The following is a 14,485-nucleotide window of genomic DNA, read 5'->3' as shown; positions in this document are numbered from 1 at the left end:
TGCTTTTAGGGATTCTATCAGGAGTACCTTTAGGGCTATAATCAGAGTTCTTCTGGGGATTTCGTCAGAAGTTCCTCCATGGAATCCATCAAGAGTTACTTCTGAGATTTCACCAGGAATTCCTCAAGAGATTGTCTCAGGAGCTCCTCGAGGAATTCCATTAATATTTCTTTTAAGAATATGTTAAGAAGTTCTTTTTGGGATTTTGTCAGGCGTTCTGTAAGACAGCTTATCTGGAATTCCTCCAAGGATTTCATCAGGAGCTCATATAGGGATACCATCAGAAGTTCATCTAGGTATTTCATCAAGATTTCCGCCAATGATTTCAACTGGAGTTCCTTCAAGAATATCCTCATGAATTCTTCTTGAAGTTTCTTCAGGGATTCCATTAGCAGTTCCTTCAGAAATTTCACCTGGAATTCTTCCAGGGATTCTATCAGGAGTTCCTTTAGAGATTCCATGAGGAGTTCACCTTGAGATTTCGTCAGGAGCTCCATCAATGATTATGTCAGGAGATTCTTCAGGAATATCTTCAATATTTCTTCCAAGGGTTCCATCAGGAGTTCCTCCAGGGATTCCATCAGACATTCTTATATGGATTCTATCAGGAGTACCTCTAAGGCTTTCACAGAGTTCTTCTAGGGATTTCTTCAGGAGTTCCTACAGGGAATCCATCAAAAGTTCTTTCTGAGATTTCACCTGGAATTCCTCAAGAGATTCTATCAGGAGCTCCTCGAGGAATATCTTAAGGAGTTCCTCTAGAGATTCTATCAGGAGTTCGATCAGGAAACTTATCAGGAATTCCTCCAGGGATTTCATCAAGAGTTTCTAAAGAGATTCCATCAGAAGTTCATTAAGGGATTTCATCAGGAATTCCTCCAATGATTTCTACTGGAGTTCATTCAAGAATATCTTAAGGAATTCTTCTTGAAGTTTCTCCAGGGATTCCATCAGCAGTTACTTCAGAAATTCCTCCTGAAATTCTTCCAGGGATTTTATCAGGAGTTCTTCTAGGGATTCCATCAGGAGTTCTTCTAGAAATTTCATCAGGAATTCCTTCTTTAGAATTTCCTCCAAGAATTTCATTAGGAGTTTCTCCAGAGATTCCATCAGAAGTTCTTATAAAGATTACTCTTATACTATATCAGTACTCTTATATTATATCACGAGGCTTTCATCAGCAGTTCCTACAGGGATTTCATCAGGAGTTCTTATAGGGATTCTATCAGGAATCTTATCAGGAATTCCTCCAGGGATTTTATCAGGAGTTCCTAAAAGGATTTCACCAGAAATTCATTTAGAGATTTCACCAGGAGTTCCTCCAATAATTTAATCTGGAAATCCTCCAAGAATAACTTTAGGAATACTTCCTGAAGTTTCTCTAGAGTTCCACCAGCAGTTACTTCAGAAATTGCCAATGGAATTCTTCCAGGGATTCCATCAGGAGTTTTTCTATGAATTCAATCAGAATTTCCTCCAATGATTTCATCAGAAGTTCCTGCAACATTATCTTTAGAAATTCCTCCAAGGATTTCATTAGGAGTTCCTCTAGCAGGAGTTCTAATATAAATTCGATCAGGAGTATCTCTAGGGTTTTTATCAGTGCTTTTCTGGGGATTTCATCAGGAATTCCTCCAGAGATTCTATCAAGAGTTCCTTCTAAGATTTCACCTGAAATTCCTCAAGTGATTCTGTTATGAGTTTCTCTAGAAATTACATCTGGAGTTCCTCGAGGTATTCCATCAATATTTCTTCTGGGAATATCGTGAGGAAATCCTTTTGGGATTCTATCAGGAGTTCTATCAGGAATCTTATCAGGAATTCCTCCAATGATTTCATCAGGAGTTTCTCCAATCATTCCATCAGGAGTTCCTTCAAGCATATCTTTACGAATTTCTCCACAGTTTCATCAGGAGTTTCTTCAGAGCTTCCACCTGGCAATATTTCAGAGATGATATCAGGAGTTCCTCCAGAGATTATATCAGGAGTTCCTCGTGAAAGTCTGTAAAGATTTCTTCTAGGGATATCATAAAAACTTCCTCTAATGATTCTATCAGGTGTGCCATCAGGAATTCCTCCAGAGATTTCATCAAGAGTTCCTATAAGGTTTCCATCAGAAGTTCCTTCAGAGATTCCACCTGGAATTCCTCCAAAGATTATATGAGGAGTTCCTGAAAGAAATACATCAGGGTTTCTTTAAGGTATTTCATAAGGAGTTCCTCCAGGAATTCAATCAAAAATTCCATCAGGAATCTTATCATAAAATTCTTCAGAAATTTCAACAGGAGTTCGTATAGAGATTCCATCAGTTCATCTAGAGATTATATCAGAAGTTTCTTCATAAACTCCTCCAGGGATCACATCAGAAGTTCTTTTGGGGATCACATCAGAAGTTCTTTTTGAGATTTCATGAAGGGTTCCTTCAGGGATTTCATTTGCATTTTCTTTTGATGTACCATATGGAATTCCTCCAGGAATTCTTTATAAAATTTTTGTAGAGATTCCATCAGGTGCGACGGGGTTGGTGGTCTAAAAGCTACCGCTTCTGCTTCGTATGCAGAAGGTCATGGGTTCAATCCCAGGCCCGTCCCTTTCCCCGTACTTTGTAGTTGCATCTTTCACTTGCTTCCATCTTACACTCTCAATCTATCACGCTCACACCCTATCCGTTCATAGCAAACGCTTGAACCAGAGACGGACAAGAAACCGTTACGCCTGATGCTTAGGCAGTCTGCTAATCCAAAGAGCAAACCTCTCTGCCATGCCTTTCCCCCAACCCATACACTCCAGTATGAACTGGCAGTGGTATATACGGTCTACCGTGGGAGCCAGTTTAATGCATCATCAATTCCTTTTTCTCTCCCTCATTGGTCTGCATTCTGACGTGGCAGGCGCCATTGTTGCCTAAAAATAGAAGATCACCAGCACTTATATACTGAGGGTGTCTGTTGGCCCCAAGCAGTCATTCGGTTGGTTCCTTGTGTAGGTGCAGCTCCTTGTGTAAGTGCAGCTGATCTGGCGATACTGGAGTAGCAATTTATCGAGGAATTCTTCCCGGAATTCCTTATAGTCCTTATAGAATCAATCTCGAAAATCCCTAAGGGATTCCCCCGAATTTTCCATGGAATTTCTCGCGGAATAACTCCAGGGATTCTTGGGGGGCATAACGAAGTTCCTACCAGGAATTCCTTCAGGGACTTTACCAGTATTTTCTCTGATTATTTCACCTGTAATTTTTCGAGAGAGAAGTTTTTAAGAAATTTCACAAGAAGTTCTTCTAGGGTTGACACTAGGAATATCACCAGAATTTTGCTATAATTTCCACCAGAGTTTCGCCAGAAGTTCTACCAAAAAATACTTTTTCTTCTGGGTTATCAGAAGTTCCCTACAAGGAATTAACTGATATTTACTCAGAGGATTAAACAAAACATTTCTCTGAATGCCTTCTGGTTGAAAGAATAGTAAATCTGCAGTATTGAGTAAATCTGCATATATTTCTGTATGCATTTCTTGAGAAAATCGGTAAAGGATTTTCTGGAGGTATCTTTTTAGGAATTTCTAGGAAAATAACTTAATTTGTAGAAGATTTTTGAAAGAAGATCGGGAAGAATGCCACCTGAAGGTATGCCTGAATTTCCCCGGAGTAATTTCTGGTTAAATTTGTAGAGAAATTATTGATTAAATTCCTGGTGAAATCCCAGGAAGAATTTTTGGTGGACTAAGAATTCCACCATATAACTCATGGATTCCTGGAAAAACTTCAAAGTAAAATAACTAGCAACTGCTGAAAAATTATGGATAGAATGTTTGCAAAAATTCCCATAGCCATTCCAATATCAAAGACTGCTCAGAATATTCCCCGACAGAGACCTCTCATAATTTTAGAGTTTTACCGGAATACTTCGTGCGAATAAAAACTGAAGTTCCTCATCCATATAAATTTGTTCCGGGATTAAAGTTTGAAAGTTCTGCCCTTCTGTACTACAATTATTGCCTAAAAATCGTAAAAATATTCTCCCCCACAGCCACAGAATTCGAAAAACTATTCACACACTTACCGAGATTATTCAACACATGCGAAGAAATCAGAGGACTGACACGGCTGACATCCTGCATACATTTAGGCTCTTCCTCACATCGTTTTTGATACTTCGCGTTTTGGTACCCACTTTCTGGTCGGTTTACCCTAACTTGATTTTCGAGTAAACGGCTCATGTGCTGCTAGTGCTAGTTTCTGCCAATTAAATATATTGCGTTGAATCGTCGTATTTGATGACACCTTTCCTCTTTTCAGCATTTTGTTGAATGTTTTACGCATCACTGAGGTATCATTGATGTCACCTATCCTTAAAATCATATGTTTTGTCAGTCCCAAAAGAATCAAAACAAAGACACTGGACGCCATGTTGAATCAATGTTGGGTAGCTGATTATTGGTCTGACTAACGGTTTGACTAACTGTGGGCTGCTATCCGTAACTGACGTAACTTCCGATTATATGAAACATGCATGCAAAATGACTCTTTATGCAATATTTTAACTGCAATAGGTATCTTAGATTATCAGTACTTGTTTGAAAAATATTATTGTCGATTCTCCACATCTTGATGTTCTACATCTCGATATCTCTCCGTATGACGATAATTTCTTCAGGCTCTTCATTCTGCATACATTTTCCTCTCCATATCTCGATATCTCCATACCTCGAAGTGATTTTCATTCCCAATTTTGTCTCCATATGTCGCTATGCCCTTTATCAAAGTAGACTAGACCAGATTTTCGTATGTTTGTATGTATGTTCTTTGTCTCGATCTCTACCTATCTCGATGGTCCCTTCGATATCGAGATGTGGAGAGTCGACTGTCGACTTTTTTTTAACAGAATGCAGAAACATTTTGATATTTTTTTCACAAATCTTATCTATCAATCTATCAAAGTTCCTCCGTGTTATGGCATTTCATTTGAAAGAAAAAAAGTTGTGTGATACAATGATCAAATTCACCCTGCTAATCAATTTCACTCGATGTTACGGTATGTTATTGGCTACTGTGACGTCGATCCTTTAGACACTATGGTAGTCGTAACTAACTATATGATGGAAAAGACGTCAGTAGAACGTTAGTTTTGAATTTGTAATAACTTAGCCTGCGGTTTTTCATATCTCTAGCTTGCCGGGCACACTTTTTGGTGGCTTAGGTGCTTGGTTATTAGAAAATGTTCGTCATTGTAGCGGTTACTATTTATGAGTGGATAGAAACTATCGAGCAAATTCTAATCTTCCTAATTGATGCTGGAAGCCGAAGGCAATTGGTAAATCAAATAAATATTTGGAAAAGTGAATAGACATAAAACACACATATTTCAATACGCACTAATGACAAGTTCACGACATAATCTCTTTAAAAAATATTTTCCGTCATATCTATATAAATAAAAATGGAATGGTGTTTGTATGTCACAAAATGGCTCAATAACGGGCCAACGGATTTTCATGAATCTTTCACAGTTGAATTTGTGAAGGGTTCCGACGTGTTCGTGTGAAGGATAAACTTAAGAATGTCTTCGGAGTAGTCGGGAAAACGGGAGAAAACTAATCTGTAATGTTGTATGGGGGATGGACATGACGGTTTACAACAGCCTACTTGATGGCAAGACGAAGTTTGCCGGGACCACTAGTTTTACATAAATTTGCAGTACAAAACAATTGCATCCTTCAATTGCTAAAATAAACTACTCTTAAGCCAGCTCTAAACTGCTAAGAAGCTAAAAGCATATTAGCAAAGCAAACTTCTACTTCTTTACGATCTTGCAAAACTTAAATAAATTTATTTCATAGATTGCGTTTTAAATGAAAATTACTGTTTAGTTACAGGTATTAATGTGATCCCTCTACATATCGTTCATATAACAGTAAGGATAGCAAAGCCGTTTTTTTTTTCATTTTTTAACAGTTTTTGTACATTGTCATTGATTATAACAGTACCTAGTAGTTCCATCGTTTGTTTATGTCCACTTAAAAATCAAGCATTTGTAACCGACAGTTCCATTTAAGACGAAGTTGAAAGTTCAAGTTTCATACTGCAATCTGAAAATATTGAATAACATGTTTCGCTGAAAATTGTTATATATGTGTAATTGTTTCGAGCTTTGCAATTTAATAAATTATGTTTATCAATGAAAAACGTCCAATAACATCACAATAGACGATAATCTATAGAATAAGTTTGAAATTTATAAGGAAAAGTCATTTCATTATCAAATTTTGAAAATGTCCAAAGTAGCCCCTTTTTGTCTTGAAGGACACACTTTTTTCGCTATTTAAGCATTTTTGTTATTTCTTGACGGATTTGCCTCATATTTTGCACATTTGAGACGTACATATACAACTTAAATATATGCAAGAATTATCAATATCTATCCATAATTCTAAGAGTTACAAATCCTCAAAGTTGAATAATGTGAAAATAATGTCAAAAGAAGCCCCGTTTGACGGTACCCATGAAGTACGTTTAAAAAAAAGCATCGTTTTTCTTTTATTCATTTACCTTGTCCAAATGTATGGGTATGGGAAACACGTGTTTGTTCATCATACCTACTAACACAGGCAAAAGTGATGAAAACCCTTGTGGAGCCTGTTTAGTAGAATGCCTGTAAATATACAAAAAGATGAGTAGTACTGTTCCTTTTAATTCTACTATTGTATCCTTCGACAGATACGCGTATTTCAACCTCAACTGTAAAGCCGTCTTCAGTGTTGTGTACTTGACTTGACTTGGTTTGTGTTGTTGAAATCAAAATAAAATTTTCCGGAATGGAGAAACACGAAATATGTTTGACAAGGGCCCTTTTTTTATTTGAAAATTTTATATAAGTATGAGTATATCTTGAAATTGATACAACCTAGAAAAATTTTACTTAAGTACTCTTCCAATGCATTTTCTGTACTATCTAATAAACACATAAAAAAATATTGTTTTTCTTTATTTCGATTTTTTTCAAAATTTGTAATAATTTATAAAATTATAACTTTTTTGTCCATAATTCTTCCATTATGAAACATTGTGCGATAAATCACATAAGTTGTCCCCTAAAACATGTCCAACAATAATAAAAATCACAGATGCATTTTCATAGAAAATCGATTTTATTTTTTTTTTATTAAAAAAATCTGTCATTATTTTTTACCGTGCATATTTTTTTCCAAAAGTCCTAAACTGCCCATAAAAGCATAACTGTCCCATATGGATTTTCGAACCAACACCTTTTTTCATCACAACATATATGGTTTAATATATACTTTACTATGCATATCGAAATTTACATACTTTGTTTGAAAATGTTGCGGAAAAATATGAACTTGGTGCAGTCCTATATTGAAAAATTAAGGCATAACAGTCTCTATATGAACTTTCATCCCAAATAGCAACTGCAAAACGTGGATTATGTTTAATTTTATATTTTTTGCTGATCAGTAGAAGCAAAATGAGTACTCTGTACAATGGTGCTAAATGAATAAGACGTGCAGAAATGTAGGGGGAGATCCCCCAGTACCGGACACTCAAGCCACTAAATTCATAATTCGAAAAATTTTGATTTTATGGGCTCGTATTACCCATTTATGATTAATATTATCATTTTTATAGTGTACAAATATAAATTTGAAAATATCAATATGAATTTTGACAATGCATTTTGATGATGTATTTTAGTACCAAATTGATCGATCTTGAAAGGTGGCACCCAATACCGGACACTATCTTGAAATGCCTCGAATTCTGCAAAATTGTACATCATTGAATGTGTACACTATAGAAATACACAGGTAACCAATAAGCATTTAAATAGGCTCTACAGATGACCCCTGTCAGCATTTGAACTGCTTGCTGCCCTAGTCTAGCAATTTGATTGCGTAGCTGTCTTTGGTTAGCAAAAACAATTCTACTCAACGACACTTGGTCAATTACAAGCAATACAACTGCACGAAGTGTTTTCGGTACGGAACACTTGGAATGCTTTTTTGTTGCTGTTTTAATTCCACGTAAGAGAAGTACAGATAATATGTTACTGCTTTGATAGTATTTTTGTCCCTCTCATACCCATAGAACGATGCTTTAGGCGACTTCGACGATGAAAGAGATATTGAATCGCACTCGCACCAATGAAAAATCACGCAAGGAAATGTCACAAGTGTGTAAAAATACAAATAAACACTTCACTCTGTTTTGTCGCACAAAACCCAGAAAAATATACAGCAACTTCGAACTCCAGAATTGGTGCCATTGAGATTGATTTAATTGGAAAATTAGCCAGTACAAACCTCTCTATTTTGCTTTTCATAAGAGGGAATGCGTTAGTTCCACAAGGACAAATTTGGTTTACCAGCTGATTTCAAACGATCCTCATCTTGTAATATTCTGCATCAGAAACATTAATAATATGCTCGTATATGATTAGCAGCACCGTGAACCTAGGCAAACCGCACACACATAGGGAAAAAAATCTTCACACAGCATACAACGTCTCTAGCTTATCCTGTAGCGCGGAAAACCAGCATCTTCAATCTGCTATCAATCTCCAGGTCATCAGTTCGACTCCAAATACGAATGACAAAAGCGAAACGGAAAAAAATCCAAATCAAGCAGCGTCGTGATTGAGAAAAGGAGGGTTAACATATTTTTGTTTTGTTTTGCTTTTACCTTAGGCGTTACATTTTTTGACAAACAAATGCAACGTTCATGAAGGTCTAGCATTAAAGCAGCACGTTATTTCGCCAAAACCTGCTCTGGAGAAGCACTAAAGGCGGATATACGTTGAATGAGCATTAATTTCGTTGCTGTTCGGACGCATATAATGCAGTATGAATGCTGGTCCTAGTGCTCAGTGGTTTCTTGGATAGTTTATAATTACCGATTCAATGCATTTGCAATATTTACAAGAATTATGTGAGTTTTTCTTAGTTTGCAAGAGGCCTATCAAAAACCTCTTCCATACTTGATGAAAAATAACACATTTTACGATGTTGTTCTGAATATTCATTCATCTTAATTTTATTGCATGTTCGATACAATGATCGACGGAACCCATGAAAAATGAAAGTATTTTGAGACACTGACGCAATGATTACAAAGATATTATATAACAAATCAAGCTGTCCGAAACTGAGGGACAGGAGGTGCTTAACGAAAATTTGCTATTTGTCCATTTTTAGTTCAATTAGGCTGATACAAATATTAATTTTCTTTTATGTCCGAGACCACTTGGAAGGTACGAGGGGGGGGATAAAAATAAATAAGGAACAAAAAATTAAAAATGAAAAAAAAGTTATTTTTTCGAATTTTTATTTTTAACGATAGTTGTTAAACTTTTTCCAATCGTCATCTGGATCATTATTTTACCTGGTTTTTACTCTAAAAATTAAAAAAAAACCTAACTGATGTCAAAAATATGATGAATCTTTTTTTTCTCCCCTTCAAAATTTTCGGATTTTTGAAGGGGGGGGTGACATAAAAGAAAATTAATATTTGTATCAGCCTTATGGTACAAAATACATTCATACTATCAAATTAGGATTATGTTCGATCATGCTTGAGTGATCCAAATTTTTTTTTCATATTCAAAATAATTACCAAATAGGCTCAAAATTAAGAGAATACGTCAATTTTTTTGAAGATTTTCAAACTTTTCTTCTTTTTTAAAAAGGCATGCATATTTCAAGGATGTGTTATTCTACGCAAACATTAGTCTACATAATAGCTTTCTTTTCTACTAATACACCGTCTTGTTTGGACCATGATTTTTCAATGTTTCGACTTTGTCCGGTATGGGGTGCTGTCCGGCACTGGGGGATCTCCCCCTACTAGAAATTTATGAAAATTTGTATGAGAAAACAAACTTCAAACTTTGAGCGCTATTATCTCAATGCTTACTTATTCCATATGGGACAGTTATGTCTTTATGGGCAGTAAACAATACCTACAACAACCGCAAAATATATCCAAAAATTAAAAACATCAATGTTGCGGTTTTTAAGAACTATTAGCTTCAAGTTTTCATTTGAAAATATCGTTTATATTTTTTACCGTGCACTCTTTTTTCAATACTTAAGCATAAATGTTTTGATCAAACGATAAACGATTTAGCTACGATTCGCTCAATCAAAATATTTTTTTTCTGGAATGGAGAAACACGAAATATGCTTGAAAAGGGCCATTTTTTTATTTGAAAACTTTATATAAAGTATATCTCGAAATTGATACAACATAGAAAAAATTTACTTAAGTACTTCTTGATTGCAATAATCACATAAAAATTATTGTTTTCCTCTATTTCGATTTTTTTTTTCAAAATCTGTAATTTTTTTAAAAATCATAATATTTTTGTCCATAATTCTTCCATTTTGAAACATTGTGCAATAAATCACATAAGTTGTCCTCTAAAATATATCCAAAAATAAAAATAAAATCGAAACTGCGCTTCTGGAGAAAATCGATTTTAAAATTTTGTTTTTGAAATAAAAAATCTTTGACTTTTTTTACCGTGCATATTTTTCTCCATATAGTCCTAAGCAATACCTACAACTTTGTAGAAGATCTCAAATCGATCGGACAAACCGTTTTCAAGTTACAGTTTTTTAAAGATTTGCCATGCATTTTCCGATACGCCCTTCTCAAAAATAAGGCGAGGTTCAAAATGGTGGTCTGAAAGTGCATAATGTCATTTTTGGTCATAAAGAATCTGTATGCAAATTTTCAGGCGATTCAAAAAATACAAAAATAATCGGGTTTGCGGAACGGCGTGGAACCGCTCTTTTCTAAGAAATGGGTCAATTGGAAATAGAGAATTCGGGGAAACGGGTCATTCGGAGAACTGGCGTTCGGGAAATCAACATTCGGGGAAAAGTAAAGGAAATTAAAGGAAATCATCATCAGTAGAGTGGGGCATGGGCAATCATAACGCAGTTAATATGCATCTTTATGCTATAACATTTGAACAGCATTGTTTACATTATTCAGAAAATACAAATTTTGGGAACCGAATTTACAGGATATTGATGCATTTTAAAACCACGGTATTTTTGAGCGGTAACCTAACTGTCGTCGCCGGACCTTTAATCAGTTATGCCACGCTGATGCTGTGTGCGTCTCAATATTGCTGTACAGAATAAAAAAACGTAACTAGTGTTGAGATTTTTTTTGCCAATAATAGAAGTGATGTAAATTGATTCTGAAGATTTTTTTTATTATCATCTAAAATTCTGGAGAGGTCCTGAATTGCTTTGAGGAGCTGCCCCCTGATCCTACGCCAATGATACTGAGGGTTTAATTCTTACACCGCAATAATGGAAAAATCACTATTTGTCGGTTTTTCACGTGAAAATTATGATTTTCGACCTAATTTTCATTGCGTTGATCATGCAAAACAAATGTCATATTTAACCTTTTTTGCAAAAAACTGCTATTTTGATATATATTACAATTGGTCGTATATTGGTTATTTAAAAAAATGTATTTAAAAACAAGGAACGATTTTGTAGTTCAAAACCGCAATTTTTGCTTCAAAGCGCAACTAATTGATTTTCACCAAAATCCGTGCAAATTTGGGTTCCAGCATATGTTTTATCCTGGTCTATAACTCATTCTTATATTGGTTCGGCCTCTCTGGATGCAAACTTTTATTGAAGTGTCGTTAACCTTATTTAATTAACACTTATTGCTGTAGGTACTTCGAATAATTAACTTCTTTTAACAGTAAAAATCGCTCCCTGTCACTCTCCGCGGAGATATCTTACTCAATCGCGCTTTGAAGACTTACGAATCGATTGAAAAAGATTCTTCTTGCCTAAGTTTGCCTAAACAATGGTTTTCGAAAAAGTTGAGTGCCAAAAAATGTATGAGAAACAGCATTTTTGTTAGATTTTTGCTCTATGAGTACCGAAAAAAAAATTACTATGCCCAAAATAGAGACTTCAACCCTAAATCATGTTCCATAAAACATGTAGTGCTTAAAAATGGTAAAAAATTGAGAATGCATAATTTCTGCCATGATTATATTAAACTGGATCACTGTGCGGTGGGGTTAATTATATTCACAGTTCGAACGAAACGTATAAATTTCTGAGACGTATATTGCACATAATTGAAGCATGGATATTTACACGAAATGGCGATTATATGTCATGTAGTTCAGCAGGATCCTGTGTGATTACATGACATATAACACATTTTCACAAGATTGCAGACCTGAATTTACGTGTCGTTTACATGGCGTATTGAAGTTTACATGACGTTATTTTTGACGGTGTTGATTATTCTAACCTTACTCTATATCATCGAAATCGACGGGCTATTAGCAGTTGAGGCCTACAGGAAGCGGTTTGCCTAAGAATGACTACAGGTGAGAAGGAATATCCATACGGCATAGTTTTAGTATAATGAGTTATTGTCCATCATGAATCTAGTAAGTGCAGAATACATTTTTGTAATGATTCAGAATTTTGTAATAAATTCCAATTGTAAATTAAACAAAATGCGTAAACTCCATTTCAGATTAGATAAATCAGATAAGGCTAACATATCCCATTTGTCTTGAAAACAACCTTGAAAATTGTTCCTGTAAGTTGAATCATTTCTCAAAATCGTCCATCCTCAAGCCATCCATCTGCTACCCAATTAAACAAAACTATATAGCAACTGGATTGCATTTTCTTAATTACTTTCACCGGTCATTGAAACTCACGGATCTACGAAAGCTCTCCTTCCTCCTGTTCTCCAACTAGTTCCTGGCTTTCGGCGCCTTCTGTACTAAACTCAAAGAACCGGGCGCAGGATGCAGCTCGTTCTTCTCAATGTAGCGGCACCCAACTGCTTTCGCAGAACAACGTGAAGATGATAGACGCTGCAAGTAGGGCGCTTCACGCCGTCAAGGCGTTCGTTCCGGAGAATATCTGCATAATAAAATCGAGTAGCTTAAAGAACAGAACAATAATTGAAATAAAACTTTCCGTCCGAAAAGTCCGTTATCTGGTCGTTAGTACGAGTTCAGTTTGCTTTCGGGGAGGCAAAGTGAGTGTTATTGCAAAGTTTTGGACTTGTACCGTTTGCTCGCTCACGCAGAGCGGTTCGAAGGCGACCGAAACCCCAAAAATCAGAGGAGATTTCTTCGAACGGCTACATATTTCCCGGCTTAAACTCAAAGTGAAATTTTCAAGACATTTGTTCTGGATCGTGCCACTGTGGCTCGGTTTGCCCCAGGTCTTTCCAAGCCAAGCTGTGGAGAACTGACTCCGAGATTATACCGAAAACTTATTTTTGAGAGATTTTCGGATAGTGCTTACCTAGTTGCACTTCTGCTCGGTGCCCTTGGTGAGGGGGTAGGAAACTAGCCTGGGCGAAAGTTTATCCCGTTCTTTTCTGGGGCGAACCTCCTTAAAATTGCATATAATCACAGTAATTAATGCAGATGGAAGAACTTTTGCGCCAACAACCGGTTTCACCGTCCAATCCTTATCCCTATCTTGTGCTCTCTGCAACGCTATCGGGATTGGACGGTAATTAAAAGAAGGTGTTGAAGAGGTCCTTTCAGTTGCGCCTTGGGAGGTGAAAACATTCAATTAATGCCACTCGTTCTCCCTTCGGGTCGTCGGCAGGGCAGAAAACAAATTAAAAGCTTTATTCAAGTTTGTGACTCATTCGTTTTGCTGCCGTCTTTGCCTATTTGTTTGCGTTTTTTTATGGGGAAATCGCGGGGCGCTGCTTTACGCTGTGCTGCTTTGCCTCTGCCTTGAATAACGAATATTATTCAATGTAAATCTCCCTTTGCACATCCATGAATGTACACTACCGACCATAAGTATGCAATCGCTTCATCAAGTATAGCATTACCAAGAAAAAAAAATTGTTGTTGATGTTGATGTTGATTTTTTCCATGTATTTGATAAAGTTTCATACAGATCCTCGCACGTCAGTGGTAGAGAGTAAGTATCTTTGAAAGATATGTCAAAATAACTTTAGTGAACAACTTTGCAGAAGAAAGTTTTTTGCTAGGTCGCTCCTATAAAATACAAAACTGAAATAGATCAGTTTTAACTTACGACTTGATTTGACGGGCTACCATTCGCTACAATTCCACTGGGCTCGGTCCTGGGCCAAACGCTTCCAGTCGCCCTGAACGTTAAGTGCCCTTAAGCCCTCCTCAACTGCAAAAAGCCATAGTGTGCGCGGTCCATTGGCGTAGAAAAATGGGGGAGGGGGGCAGGGGGGCCAGGCCCCTCACAGTCATCCAGGCCCCCTCCAGAATTTTGGATGATAATGAATGAAAAAAAAGGATGATAATGAATGAAAAAAAAAAAGATTTACATGAATCCACCGTGATAAAAAATCTTCTGAATTACTTTACCTGACTCTTTTTACTGACAAAAAAAAACTCTTCAATATGTATTTACGTTCTTTTAATTTATATAACAATAGTGGAAAAACCTTGCTTTTCGT

Source organism: Aedes aegypti, chromosome 2 (assembly GCF_002204515.2).
Source record: "Aedes aegypti strain LVP_AGWG chromosome 2, AaegL5.0 Primary Assembly, whole genome shotgun sequence".
In the NCBI taxonomy this organism is placed as follows: domain Eukaryota; kingdom Metazoa; phylum Arthropoda; class Insecta; order Diptera; family Culicidae; genus Aedes; species Aedes aegypti.
This window is presented reverse-complemented; position numbering follows the sequence as displayed.